We start from the raw sequence: 12,510 nt of genomic DNA on the forward strand, positions 1-12,510 counted from the left end.
CGCCCTCTGTTTCAGCCCCTCTGTTTCAGCCCTTCCGTTTCAGCCCCTCTGTTTCAGCCCCTCTGTTTCTCGTCCTCTGTTTCAGCCCCTCTGTTTCTCGCCCTGTGTCTCAGCCCCTCTGTTTCTCGCCCTCTGTTTCAGCCCCTCTGTTTCAGCCCCTCTGTTTCAGCCCCTCTGTTTCAGCCCCTCTGTTTCTCGCCCTCTGTTTCAGCCCCTCTGTTTCTCACCCTCTGTTTCTGCCCCTCTGATTTAGCCCCTCTGTTTCAGCCCCTCTGTTTCAGCCCCTCTGTTTCTCGCCCTCTGTTTCAGCCACTCTGTTTCGCGCTCTCTGTTTCAGCCGCTCTGTTTCAGCCCCTCTGTTTCTCGCCCCTCTGTTTCTCGCCCCTCTGTTTCAGCCCCTCTGTTTATCGCTCTCTGTTTCAGCCCCTCTGTTTCTCGCCCTCTGTTTCAGCCCTTCTGTTTCAGCCCATCTGTTTCAGCCCCTCTGTTTCTCGCCCTCTGTTTCAGCCCCTCTGTTTCTCGCCCTCTGTTTCAGCCCCTCTGATTCAGCCCCTCTGTTTCAGCCCCTCTGTTTCTCGCCCTCTGTTTCAGCCCCTCTGTTTCTCGCCCTCTGTTTCAGCCCCTCTGATTCAGCCCCTCTGTTTCAGCCCCTCTGTTTCTCCCCCTCTGTTCCAGCCCCTCTGTTTCAGCCCCTCTGTTTCATCCACTCTGTTTCAGCGCCTCTGTTTCAGCCCCTCTGTTTCAGCCCCTCTGTTTCTCGCCCTCTGTTTCAGCCCCTCTGTTTTTCGCCTTCTTTTTCAGCCCCTCTGTTTCTGCCCGTCAGTTTCAGCCACTCTGTTTCAGCGCCTCTGTTTGAGCCCCTCTGTTTCTCGCCCTCTGTTTCAGCCCCTCTGTTTTTCGCCGTCTTTTTCAGCCCCTCTGTTTCTGCCCGTCAGTTCCAGCCACTCTGTTTCTCGCCCTCTGTTTCAGCCCCTCTGTTTCTCACCCTCTGTTTCAGCCCCTCTGATTCAACCCCTCTTTTTCTCCCCCTCTGTTCCAGCCCCTCTGTTTCAGCCCCTTTGTTTCATCCACTCTGTTTCAGCGCCTCTGTTTCAGCCCCTCTGTTTCTCGCCCTCTGTTTCTCGCCCTCTGTTTCAGCCCCTCTGTTTCTCGCCCTCTGTTTCAGCCCCTCTGTTTCAGCCCCTCTGTTTCTCGCCCTCTGTTTCAGCCCATCTGTTTCAGCCCCTCTGTTTCTCGCCCTCTGTTTCAGCCCCTCTGTTTCTCGCCCTCTGTTTCAGCCCCTCTGATTCAGCCCCTCTGTTTCAGCCCCTCTGTTTCTCGCCCTCTGTTTCAGCCCCTCTGTTTCTCGCCCTCTGTTTCAGCCCCTCTGATTCAGCCCCTCTGTTTCAGCCCCTCTGTTTCTCCCCCTCTGTTTCAGCCCCTCTGTTTCAGCCCCTCTGTTTCTCGCCCTCTGTTTCAGCCCCTCTGTTTTTCGCCTTCTTTTTCAGCCCCTCTGTTTCTGCCCGTCTGTTTCAGCCACTCTGTTTCAGCGCCTCTGTTTCAGCCCCTCTGTTTCTCGCCCTCTGTTTCAGCCCCTCTGTTTTTCGCCGTCTTTTTCAGCCCCTCTGTTTCTACCCGTCAGTTTCAGCCACTCTGTTTCTCGCCCTCTGTTTCAGCCCCTCTGTTTCTCACCCTCTGTTTCAGCCCCTCTGATTCAACCCCTCTTTTTCTCGCCCTCTGTTTCAGCCCCTCTGTTTCTCGCTCTCTGTTTCAGCCATTCTGTTTCTCGCCCTCTGTTTCAGCCCCACTGTTTCAACCCCTCTGTTTCTCCCCCTCTGTTCCAGCCCCTCTGTTTCAGCCCCTCAGTTTCAGCCACTCTGTTTCAGCCCCTCTGATTCAGCCCCTCTGTTTCTGCCCCTCTGATTTAGCCCCTCTGTTTCAGCCCCTCTGTTTCTCGCCCTCTGTTTCAGCCCCTCTGTTTCGCGCTCTCTGTTTCAGCCGCTCTCTTTCAGCCCCTCTGTTTCTCGCCCTCTGTTTCTGCCCCTCTGTTTCTTGCCCTCTGTTTCAGCCCATCTGTTTCTCACCCTCTGTTTCAGCCCCTCTGATTCAGCCCCTCTGTTTCAGCCCCTCGGAATCAGCCCCTCTGATTTAGCCCCTCTGTTTCAGCCCCTCTGTTTCAGCCCCCCTGTTTCTCGCCCTCTGTTTCAGCCCCTCTGTTTCTCACCCTCTGTTTCAGCCCCTATGTTTCAGCCCCTCTGATTCTCGCCCTCTGTTTCAGCCCCTCTGTTTCTCGCCCTCTGTTTCAGCCCCTCTGATTCAGCCCCTCTGTTTCAGCCCCTCTGTTTCAGCCCCTCTGTTTCTCGCCCTCTGTTTCAGCCCCTCTGTTTCAGCCCCTCTGTTTCAGCCCCCCTGTTTCTCGCCCTCTGTTTCAGCCCCTCTGTTTCTCACCCTCTGTTTCAGCCCCTATGTTTCAGCCCCTCTGATTCTCGCCCTCTGTTTCAGCCCCTCTGTTTCTCGCCCTCTGTTTCAGCCCCTCTGATTCAGCCCCTCTGTTTCAGCCCCTCTGTTTCAGCCCCTCTGTTTCTCGCCCTCTGTTTCAGCCCCTCTGTTTCAGCCCCTATGTTTCAGCCCCTCTGTTTCTCGCCCACTGTTTCAGATCCTCTGTTTCTCGCCTTCTGTTTCAGCCCCTCTATTTCTCGCCCTCTGTTTCAGCCCCTCTGTTTCAGCCCTTCTGTTTCAGCCCATCTGTTTCAGCCCCTCTGTTTCTCGCCCTCTGTTTCAGCCCCTCTGTTTCTCGCCCTCTGTTTCAGCCCCTCTGATTCAGCCCCTCTGTTTCAGCCCCTCTGTTTCTCCCCCTCTGTTCCAGCCCCTCTGTTTCAGCCCCTCTGTTTCATCCACTCTGTTTCAGCGCCTCTGTTTCAGCCCCTCTGTTTCAGCCCCTCTGTTTCTCGCCCTCTGTTTCAGCCCCTCTGTTTTTCGCCTTCTTTTTCAGCCCCTCTGTTTCTGCCCGTCTGTTTCAGCCACTCTGTTTCAGCGCCTCTGTTTCAGCCCCTCTGTTTCTCGCCCTCTGTTTCAGCCCCTCTGTTTTTCGCCGTCTTTTTCAGCCCCTCTGTTTCTACCCGTCAGTTTCAGCCACTCTGTTTCTCGCCCTCTGTTTCAGCCCCTCTGTTTCTCACCCTCTGTTTCAGCCCCTCTGATTCAACCCCTCTTTTTCTCGCCCTCTGTTTCAGCCCCTCTGTTTCTCGCTCTCTGTTTCAGCCATTCTGTTTCTCGCCCTCTGTTTCAGCCCCACTGTTTCAACCCCTCTGTTTCTCCCCCTCTGTTCCAGCCCCTCTGTTTCAGCCCCTCAGTTTCAGCCACTCTGTTTCAGCCCCTCTGTTTCAGCCCCTCTGTTTCTGCCGCTCTGATTTAGCCCCTCTGTTTCAGCCCCTCTGTTTCTCGCCCTCTGTTTCAGCCCCTCTGTTTCGCGCTCTCTGTTTCAGCCGCTCTCTTTCAGCCCCTCTGTTTCTCGCCCTCTGTTTCTGCCCCTCTGTTTCTTGCCCTCTGTTTCAGCCCATCTGTTTCTCACCCTCTGTTTCAGCCCCTCTGATTCAGCCCCTCTGTTTCAGCCCCTCGGAATCAGCCCCTCTGATTTAGCCCCTCTGTTTCAGCCCCTCTGTTTCAGCCCCCCTGTTTCTCGCCCTCTGTTTCAGCCCCTCTGTTTCTCACCCTCTGTTTCAGCCCCTATGTTTCAGCCCCTCTGATTCTCGCCCTCTGTTTCAGCCCCTCTGTTTCTCGCCCTCTGTTTCAGCCCCTCTGATTCAGCCCCTCTGTTTCAGCCCCTCTGTTTCAGCCCCTCTGTTTCTCGCCCTCTGTTTCAGCCCCTCTGTTTCAGCCCCTATGTTTCAGCCCCTCTGTTTCTCGCCCACTGTTTCAGATCCTCTGTTTCTCGCCTTCTGTTTCAGCCCCTCTATTTCTCGCCCTCTGTTTCAGCCCCTCTGTTTCAGCCCCTCTGTTTCAGCCCCTCTGTTTCAGCCCCTCTGTTTCTCGCCCTCTGTTTCAGCCCCTCTGTTTCTCGCCCTCTGTTTCAGCTCCTCTGTTTCAGCCCTTCTGTTTCAGTCCCTCTGTTTCTCGCCCTCTGTCTCTCGCCCTCTGTTTCAGCCCCTCTGTTTCTCGCCCTCTGTTTCAGCACCGCTGATTCAGCCCCTCTGTTTCAGCCCCTCTGAATCAGCCCCTCTGATTCAGCCCCTCTGTTTCAGCCCCTCTGTTTCAGCCCCTCTGTTTCAGCCCCTCTGTTTCTCGCCCTCTGTTTCAGCCCCTCTGTTTCTCGCTCTATGTTTCAGCCCCTCTGTTTCTCGCCCTCTGTTTCTGACCCTCTGATTAAGCCCCTCTGTTTCAGCCCCACTGATTCAGCCGCTGTGATTTAACCCCTCTGATTCAGCCCCTCTGTTTCTCGCCGTCTGTTTCAGCCCATCTGTTTCTCATCCTCTGTTTCAGCCCCTCTGATTCAGCCCCACTCATTCAGCCCCTCTGTTTCAGCACCTCTGTTTCTGCCCCTCTGATTTAGCCCCTCTGTTTCAGCCCCTCTGTTTCAGCCCCTCTGTTTCTCGCCCTATGTTTCAGCCCCTCTGTTTCGCGCTCTCTGCTTCAGCCGCTCTCTTTCAGCCCCTCTGTTTCTCGCCCTCTGTTTCTGCCCCTCTGTTTCTGGCCCTCTGTTTCACCCCCTCTGTTTCTCACCCTCTGTTTCAGCCCCTCTGATTCAGCCCCTCTGTTTCAGCCTCTCTGAGTCAGCCCCTCTGATTCAGCCCCTCTGTTTCAGCCCCTCTGTTTCAGCCCCTCTGTTTCTCACCCTCTGTTTCAGCCCCACGTTTCAGCCCCTCTGTTTCACGCCCTCTGTTTCAGCCCCTCTGTTTCTCGCCCTCTGTTTCAGCCCCTCTGATTCTCGCCCTCTGTTTCAGCCCCTCTGTTTCTCGCCCTCTGTTTCAGCCCCTCTGTTTCTCGCCCTCTGTTTCAGCCCCTCTGTTTCAGCCCCTCTGTTTCAGCCCCTCTGTTTCTCGCCCTCTGTTTCAGCCCCTCTGTTTCTCGCCCACTGTTTCAGATCCTCTGTTTCTCGCCCTCTGTTTCAGCCCCTCTATTTCTCGCACTCTGTTTCAGCCCCTCTGTTTCAGCCCCTCTGTTTCAGCCCCTCTGTTTCAGCCCCTCTGTTTCTCGCCCTCTGTTTCAGCCCCTTGTTTCTCGCCCTCTGTTTCAGCTCCTCTGTTTCAGCTCCTCTGTTTCAGCCCCTCTGTTTCAGCCCCTCTGTTTCTCGCCCTCTGTTTCAGCCCCTCTGTTTCTCGCCCTCTGTTTCAGCCCCGCTGATTTAGCCCCTCTGTTTCAGCCCCTCTGAATCAGCCCCTCTGATTTAGCGCCTCAGTTTCAGCCACTCTGTTTCAGCCCCTCTGTTTCAGCCCCTCTGTTTCTCGCCCTCTGTTTCAGCCCCTCTGTTTCTCGCTCTATGTTTCAGCCCCTCTGTTTCTCGCCCTCTGTTTCTGACCCTCTGATTAAGCCCCTCTGTTTCAGCCCCTCTGATTCAGCCGCTATGATTTAACCCCTCTCATTCAGCCCCTCTGTTTCTCGCCCTCTGTTTCAGCCCCTCTGTTTCTCACCCTTTGTTTCAGCCCCTCTGATTCAGCCCCTCTGATTCAGCCCCACTCATTCAGCCCCTCTGTTTCAGCCCCTCTGTTTCTCGCCCTCTGTTTCAGCCCCTCTGTTTCTCGGCCTCTGTTTCAGCCCCCCTGTTTCAGCCTCTCTGTTTCAGCCCCTCTGTTTCAGCCCCTCTGTTTCTCGCCCTCTGTTTCAGCCCCTCTGTTTCTCGGCCTCTGTTTCAGCCACTCTGTTTCTCGCCCTCTGTATCAGCCCCTCTGTGTCAGTCCCTCTGTTTCAGCCCCTCTGTTTCAGCCCTTCTGTTTCTCGCCCTCGGTTTCTCTCCCTCTGTTTCAGCCCCTCTGTTTCTCGCCCTCTGTTTCAGCCCCTCTGTTTCAGCCCCTCTGATTCAGCCCCTCTGATTCAACCCCTCTGTTTCTCGCCCTCTGTTTCAGCCCCTCTGTTTCAGCCCTTCCGTTTCAGCCCATCTGTTTCAGCCCCTCTGTTTCTCACCCTCTGTTTCAGCCCCTCTGTTTCTCGCCGTGTGTTTCAGCCCCTCTGTTTCTCGCCCTCTGTTTCAGCCCCTCTGTTTCAGCCACTCTTTTTCAGCCCCTCTGTTTCTCGCCCTCTGTTTCAGCCCCTCTGTTTCTCGCCCCTCTGTTTCAGCCCCTCTGTTTCTCGCTCTCTGTTTCAGCCCCTCTGTTTCTCGCCCTGTGTTTCAGACCCTCTGTTTCAGCCCCTCTGTTTCAGCCCCTCTGTTTCTCTCCCTCTGTTTCAGCCCCTCTGTTTCTCGCCCTCTGTTTCAGCCCCTCTGATTCACCCCCTCTGTTTCAGCCCCTCTGTTTCTCCCCCTTTGTTCCAGCCCCTCTGTTTCAGCCTCTCTGTTTCAGCCCCTCTCTTTCAGCCCCTCTGTTTCACGCCCTCTGTTTCAGCCAATCTGTTTTTCGCCGTCTTTTTCAGCCCCTCTGTTTCTCACCCTCTGTTTCAGCCCCTCTGATTCAGCCCCTCTGTTTCTCGCCCTCTGTTTCAGCCCCACTGTTTCAGCGCCTCTGTTTCTCCCCCTCTGTTCCAGCCCCTCTGTTTCTCACCCTCTGTTTCAGCCACTCTGATTCAGCACCTCTGTTTCAGCCCCTCTGAATCAGCCCCTCTGATTCAGCCCCTCTGTTTCAGCCCCTCTGTTTCAGCCCCTCTGTTTCTCACCCTCTGTTTCAGCCCCTATGTTTCAGCCCCTCTGTTTCTCGCCCTCTGTTTCAGCCCCTCTGTTTCTCGCCCTCTGATTCAGCCCCTCTGATTCAGCCCCTCTGTTTCTCGCCCTCTGTTTCAGCCCCTCTGTTTCTCACCCTCTGTTTCAGCCCCTCTGTTTCGCGCCCTCTGTTTCAGCCCCTCTGTTTCAGCCCCTCTGTTTCAGCCCCTCTGTTTCTCGCCCTCTGTTTCAGCCCCTCTGTTTCTCCCCCTCTGTTCCAGCCCCTCTGTTTCAGCCCCTCTGTTTCATCCACTCTGTTTCAGCGCCTCTGTTTCAGCCCCTCTGTTTCAGCCCCTCTGTTTCTCGCCCTCTGTTTCAGCCCCTCTGTTTTTCGCCTTCTTTTTCAGCCCCTCTGTTTCTGCCCGTCTGTTTCAGCCACTCTGTTTCAGCGCCTCTGTTTCAGCCCCTCTGTTTCTCGCCCTCTGTTTCAGCCCCTCTGTTTTTCGCCGTCTTTTTCAGCCCCTCTGTTTCTGCCCGTCAGTTTCAGCCACTCTGTTTCTCGCCCTCTGTTTCAGCCCCTCTGTTTCTCACCCTCTGTTTCAGCCCCTCTGATTCAACCCCTCTTTTTCTCGCCCTCTGTTTCAGCCCCTCTGTTTCTCGCCCTCTGTTTCAGCCGTTCTGTTTCTCGCCCTCTGTTTCAGCCCCACTGTTTCAATCCCTCTGTTTCTCCCCCTCTGTTCCAGCCCCTCTGTTTCAGCCCCTCAGTTTCAGCCACTCTGTTTCAGCCCCTCTGTTTCAGCCACTCTGTTTCTGCCCCTCTGATTTAGCCCCTCTGTTTCAGCCCCTCTGTTTCTCGCCCTCTGTTTCAGCCCCTCTGTTTCGCGCTCTCTGTTTCAGCACCTCTGATTCAGCCCCTCTGATTCAACCCCTCTGTTTCTCGCCCTCTGTTTCAGCCCCTCTGTTTCAGCCCTTCCGTTTCAGCCCCTCTGTTTCAGCCCCTCTGTTTCTCGTCCTCTGTTTCAGCCCCTCTGTTTCTCGCCCTGTGTCTCAGCCCCTCTGTTTCTCGCCCTCTGTTTCAGCCCCTCTGTTTCAGCCCCTCTGTTTCAGCCCCTCTGTTTCAGCCCCTCTGTTTCTCGCCCTCTGTTTCAGCCCCTCTGTTTCTCACCCTCTGTTTCTGCCCCTCTGATTTAGCCCCTCTGTTTCAGCCCCTCTGTTTCAGCCCCTCTGTTTCTCGCCCTCTGTTTCAGCCACTCTGTTTCGCGCTCTCTGTTTCAGCCGCTCTGTTTCAGCCCCTCTGTTTCTCGCCCCTCTGTTTCTCGCCCCTCTGTTTCAGCCCCTCTGTTTATCGCTCTCTGTTTCAGCCCCTCTGTTTCTCGCCCTCTGTTTCAGCCCTTCTGTTTCAGCCCATCTGTTTCAGCCCCTCTGTTTCTCGCCCTCTGTTTCAGCCCCTCTGTTTCTCGCCCTCTGTTTCAGCCCCTCTGATTCAGCCCCTCTGTTTCAGCCCCTCTGTTTCTCGCCCTCTGTTTCAGCTCCTCTGTTTCTCGCCCTCTGTTTCAGCCCCTCTGATTCAGCCCCTCTGTTTCAGCCCCTCTGTTTCTCCCCCTCTGTTCCAGCCCCTCTGTTTCAGCCCCTCTGTTTCATCCACTCTGTTTCAGCGCCTCTGTTTCAGCCCCTCTGTTTCAGCCCCTCTGTTTCTCGCCCTCTGTTTCAGCCCCTCTGTTTTTCGCCTTCTTTTTCAGCCCCTCTGTTTCTGCCCGTCAGTTTCAGCCACTCTGTTTCAGCGCCTCTGTTTCAGCCCCTCTGTTTCTCGCCCTCTGTTTCAGCCCCTCTGTTTTTCGCCGTCTTTTTCAGCCCCTCTGTTTCTGCCCGTCAGTTCCAGCCACTCTGTTTCTCGCCCTCTGTTTCAGCCCCTCTGTTTCTCACCCTCTGTTTCAGCCCCTCTGATTCAACCCCTCTTTTTCTCCCCCTCTGTTCCAGCCCCTCTGTTTCAGCCCCTCTGTTTCATCCACTCTGTTTCAGCGCCTCTGTTTCAGCCCCTCTGTTTCTCGCCCTCTGTTTCAGCCCCTCTGTTTCTCGCCCTCTGTTTCAGCCCCTCTGTTTCAGCCCCTCTGTTTCTCGCCCTCTGTTTCAGCCCATCTGTTTCAGCCCCTCTGTTTCTCGCCCTCTGTTTCAGCCCCTCTGTTTCTCGCCCTCTGTTTCAGCCCCTCTGATTCAGCCCCTCTGTTTCAGCCCCTCTGTTTCTCGCCCTCTGTTTCAGCCCCTCTGTTTCTCGCCCTCTGTTTCAGCCCCTCTGATTCAGCCCCTCTGTTTCAGCCCCTCTGTTTCTCCCCCTCTGTTTCAGCCCCTCTGTTTCAGCCCCTCTGTTTCTCGCCCTCTGTTTCAGCCCCTCTGTTTTTCGCCTTCTTTTTCAGCCCCTCTGTTTCTGCCCGTCTGTTTCAGCCACTCTGTTTCAGCGCCTCTGTTTCAGCCCCTCTGTTTCTCGCCCTCTGTTTCAGCCCCTCTGTTTTTCGCCGTCTTTTTCAGCCCCTCTGTTTCTACCCGTCAGTTTCAGCCACTCTGTTTCTCGCCCTCTGTTTCAGCCCCTCTGTTTCTCACCCTCTGTTTCAGCCCCTCTGATTCAACCCCTCTTTTTCTCGCCCTCTGTTTCAGCCCCTCTGTTTCTCGCTCTCTGTTTCAGCCATTCTGTTTCTCGCCCTCTGTTTCAGCCCCACTGTTTCAACCCCTCTGTTTCTCCCCCTCTGTTCCAGCCCCTCTGTTTCAGCCCCTCAGTTTCAGCCACTCTGTTTCAGCCCCTCTGATTCAGCCCCTCTGTTTCTGCCCCTCTGATTTAGCCCCTCTGTTTCAGCCCCTCTGTTTCTCGCCCTCTGTTTCAGCCCCTCTGTTTCGCGCTCTCTGTTTCAGCCGCTCTCTTTCAGCCCCTCTGTTTCTCGCCCTCTGTTTCTGCCCCTCTGTTTCTTGCCCTCTGTTTCAGCCCATCTGTTTCTCACCCTCTGTTTCAGCCCCTCTGATTCAGCCCCTCTGTTTCAGCCCCTCGGAATCAGCCCCTCTGATTTAGCCCCTCTGTTTCAGCCCCTCTGTTTCAGCCCCCCTGTTTCTCGCCCTCTGTTTCAGCCCCTCTGTTTCTCACCCTCTGTTTCAGCCCCTATGTTTCAGCCCCTCTGATTCTCGCCCTCTGTTTCAGCCCCTCTGTTTCTCGCCCTCTGTTTCAGCCCCTCTGATTCAGCCCCTCTGTTTCAGCCCCTCTGTTTCAGCCCCTCTGTTTCTCGCCCTCTGTTTCAGCCCCTCTGTTTCAGCCCCTCTGTTTCAGCCCCCCTGTTTCTCGCCCTCTGTTTCAGCCCCTCTGTTTCTCACCCTCTGTTTCAGCCCCTATGTTTCAGCCCCTCTGATTCTCGCCCTCTGTTTCAGCCCCTCTGTTTCTCGCCCTCTGTTTCAGCCCCTCTGATTCAGCCCCTCTGTTTCAGCCCCTCTGTTTCAGCCCCTCTGTTTCTCGCCCTCTGTTTCAGCCCCTCTGTTTCAGCCCCTATGTTTCAGCCCCTCTGTTTCTCGCCCACTGTTTCAGATCCTCTGTTTCTCGCCTTCTGTTTCAGCCCCTCTATTTCTCGCCCTCTGTTTCAGCCCCTCTGTTTCAGCCCTTCTGTTTCAGCCCATCTGTTTCAGCCCCTCTGTTTCTCGCCCTCTGTTTCAGCCCCTCTGTTTCTCGCCCTCTGTTTCAGCCCCTCTGATTCAGCCCCTCTGTTTCAGCCCCTCTGTTTCTCCCCCTCTGTTCCAGCCCCTCTGTTTCAGCCCCTCTGTTTCATCCACTCTGTTTCAGCGCCTCTGTTTCAGCCCCTCTGTTTCAGCCCCTCTGTTTCTCGCCCTCTGTTTCAGCCCCTCTGTTTTTCGCCTTCTTTTTCAGCCCCTCTGTTTCTGCCCGTCTGTTTCAGCCACTCTGTTTCAGCGCCTCTGTTTCAGCCCCTCTGTTTCTCGCCCTCTGTTTCAGCCCCTCTGTTTTTCGCCGTCTTTTTCAGCCCCTCTGTTTCTACCCGTCAGTTTCAGCCACTCTGTTTCTCGCCCTCTGTTTCAGCCCCTCTGTTTCTCACCCTCTGTTTCAGCCCCTCTGATTCAACCCCTCTTTTTCTCGCCCTCTGTTTCAGCCCCTCTGTTTCTCGCTCTCTGTTTCAGCCATTCTGTTTCTCGCCCTCTGTTTCAGCCCCACTGTTTCAACCCCTCTGTTTCTCCCCCTCTGTTCCAGCCCCTCTGTTTCAGCCCCTCAGTTTCAGCCACTCTGTTTCAGCCCCTCTGTTTCAGCCCCTCTGTTTCTGCCGCTCTGATTTAGCCCCTCTGTTTCAGCCCCTCTGTTTCTCGCCCTCTGTTTCAGCCCCTCTGTTTCGCGCTCTCTGTTTCAGCCGCTCTCTTTCAGCCCCTCTGTTTCTCGCCCTCTGTTTCTGCCCCTCTGTTTCTTGCCCTCTGTTTCAGCCCATCTGTTTCTCACCCTCTGTTTCAGCCCCTCTGATTCAGCCCCTCTGTTTCAGCCCCTCGGAATCAGCCCCTCTGATTTAGCCCCTCTGTTTCAGCCCCTCTGTTTCAGCCCCCCTGTTTCTCGCCCTCTGTTTCAGCCCCTCTGTTTCTCACCCTCTGTTTCAGCCCCTATGTTTCAGCCCCTCTGATTCTCGCCCTCTGTTTCAGCCCCTCTGTTTCTCGCCCTCTGTTTCAGCCCCTCTGATTCAGCCCCTCTGTTTCAGCCCCTCTGTTTCAGCCCCTCTGTTTCTCGCCCTCTGTTTCAGCCCCTCTGTTTCAGCCCCTATGTTTCAGCCCCTCTGTTTCTCGCCCACTGTTTCAGATCCTCTGTTTCTCGCCTTCTGTTTCAGCCCCTCTATTTCTCGCCCTCTGTTTCAGCCCCTCTGTTTCAGCCCCTCTGTTTCAGCCCCTCTGTTTCAGCCCCTCTGTTTCTCGCCCTCTGTTTCAGCCCCTCTGTTTCTCGCCCTCTGTTTCAGCTCCTCTGTTTCAGCCCTTCTGTTTCAGTCCCTCTGTTTCTCGCCCTCTGTCTCTCGCCCTCTGTTTCAGCCCCTCTGTTTCTCGCCCTCTGTTTCAGCACCGCTGATTCAGCCCCTCTGTTTCAGCCCCTCTGAATCAGCCCCTCTGATTCAGCCCCTCTGTTTCAGCCCCTCTGTTTCAGCCCCTCTGTTTCAGCCCCTCTGTTTCTCGCCCACTGTTTCAGCCCCTCTGTTTCTCGCTCTATGTTTCAGCCCCTCTGTTTCTCGCCCTCTGTTTCTGACCCTCTGATTAAGCCCCTCTGTTTCAGCCCCACTGATTCAGCCGCTGTGATTTAACCCCTCTGATTCAGCCCCTCTGTTTCTCGCCGTCTGTTTCAGCCCATCTGTTTCTCATCCTCTGTTTCAGCCCCTCTGATTCAGCCCCACTCATTCAGCCCCTCTGTTTCAGCACCTCTGTTTCTGCCCCTCTGATTTAGCCCCTCTGTTTCAGCCCCTCTGTTTCAGCCCCTCTGTTTCTCGCCCTCTGTTTCAGCCCCTCTGTTTCGCGCTCTCTGCTTCAGCCGCTCTCTTTCAGCCCCTCTGTTTCTCGCCCTCTGTTTCTGCCCCTCTGTTTCTGGCCCTCTGTTTCACCCCCTCTGTTTCTCACCCTCTGTTTCAGCCCCTCTGATTCAGCCCCTCTGTTTCAGCCTCTCTGAGTCAGCCCCTCTGATTCAGCCCCTCTGTTTCAGCCCCTCTGTTTCAGCCCCTCTGTTTCTCACCCTCTGTTTCAGCCCC

Source organism: Chiloscyllium punctatum, chromosome 13, assembly GCF_047496795.1.
Source record: "Chiloscyllium punctatum isolate Juve2018m chromosome 13, sChiPun1.3, whole genome shotgun sequence".
In the NCBI taxonomy this organism is placed as follows: domain Eukaryota; kingdom Metazoa; phylum Chordata; class Chondrichthyes; order Orectolobiformes; family Hemiscylliidae; genus Chiloscyllium; species Chiloscyllium punctatum.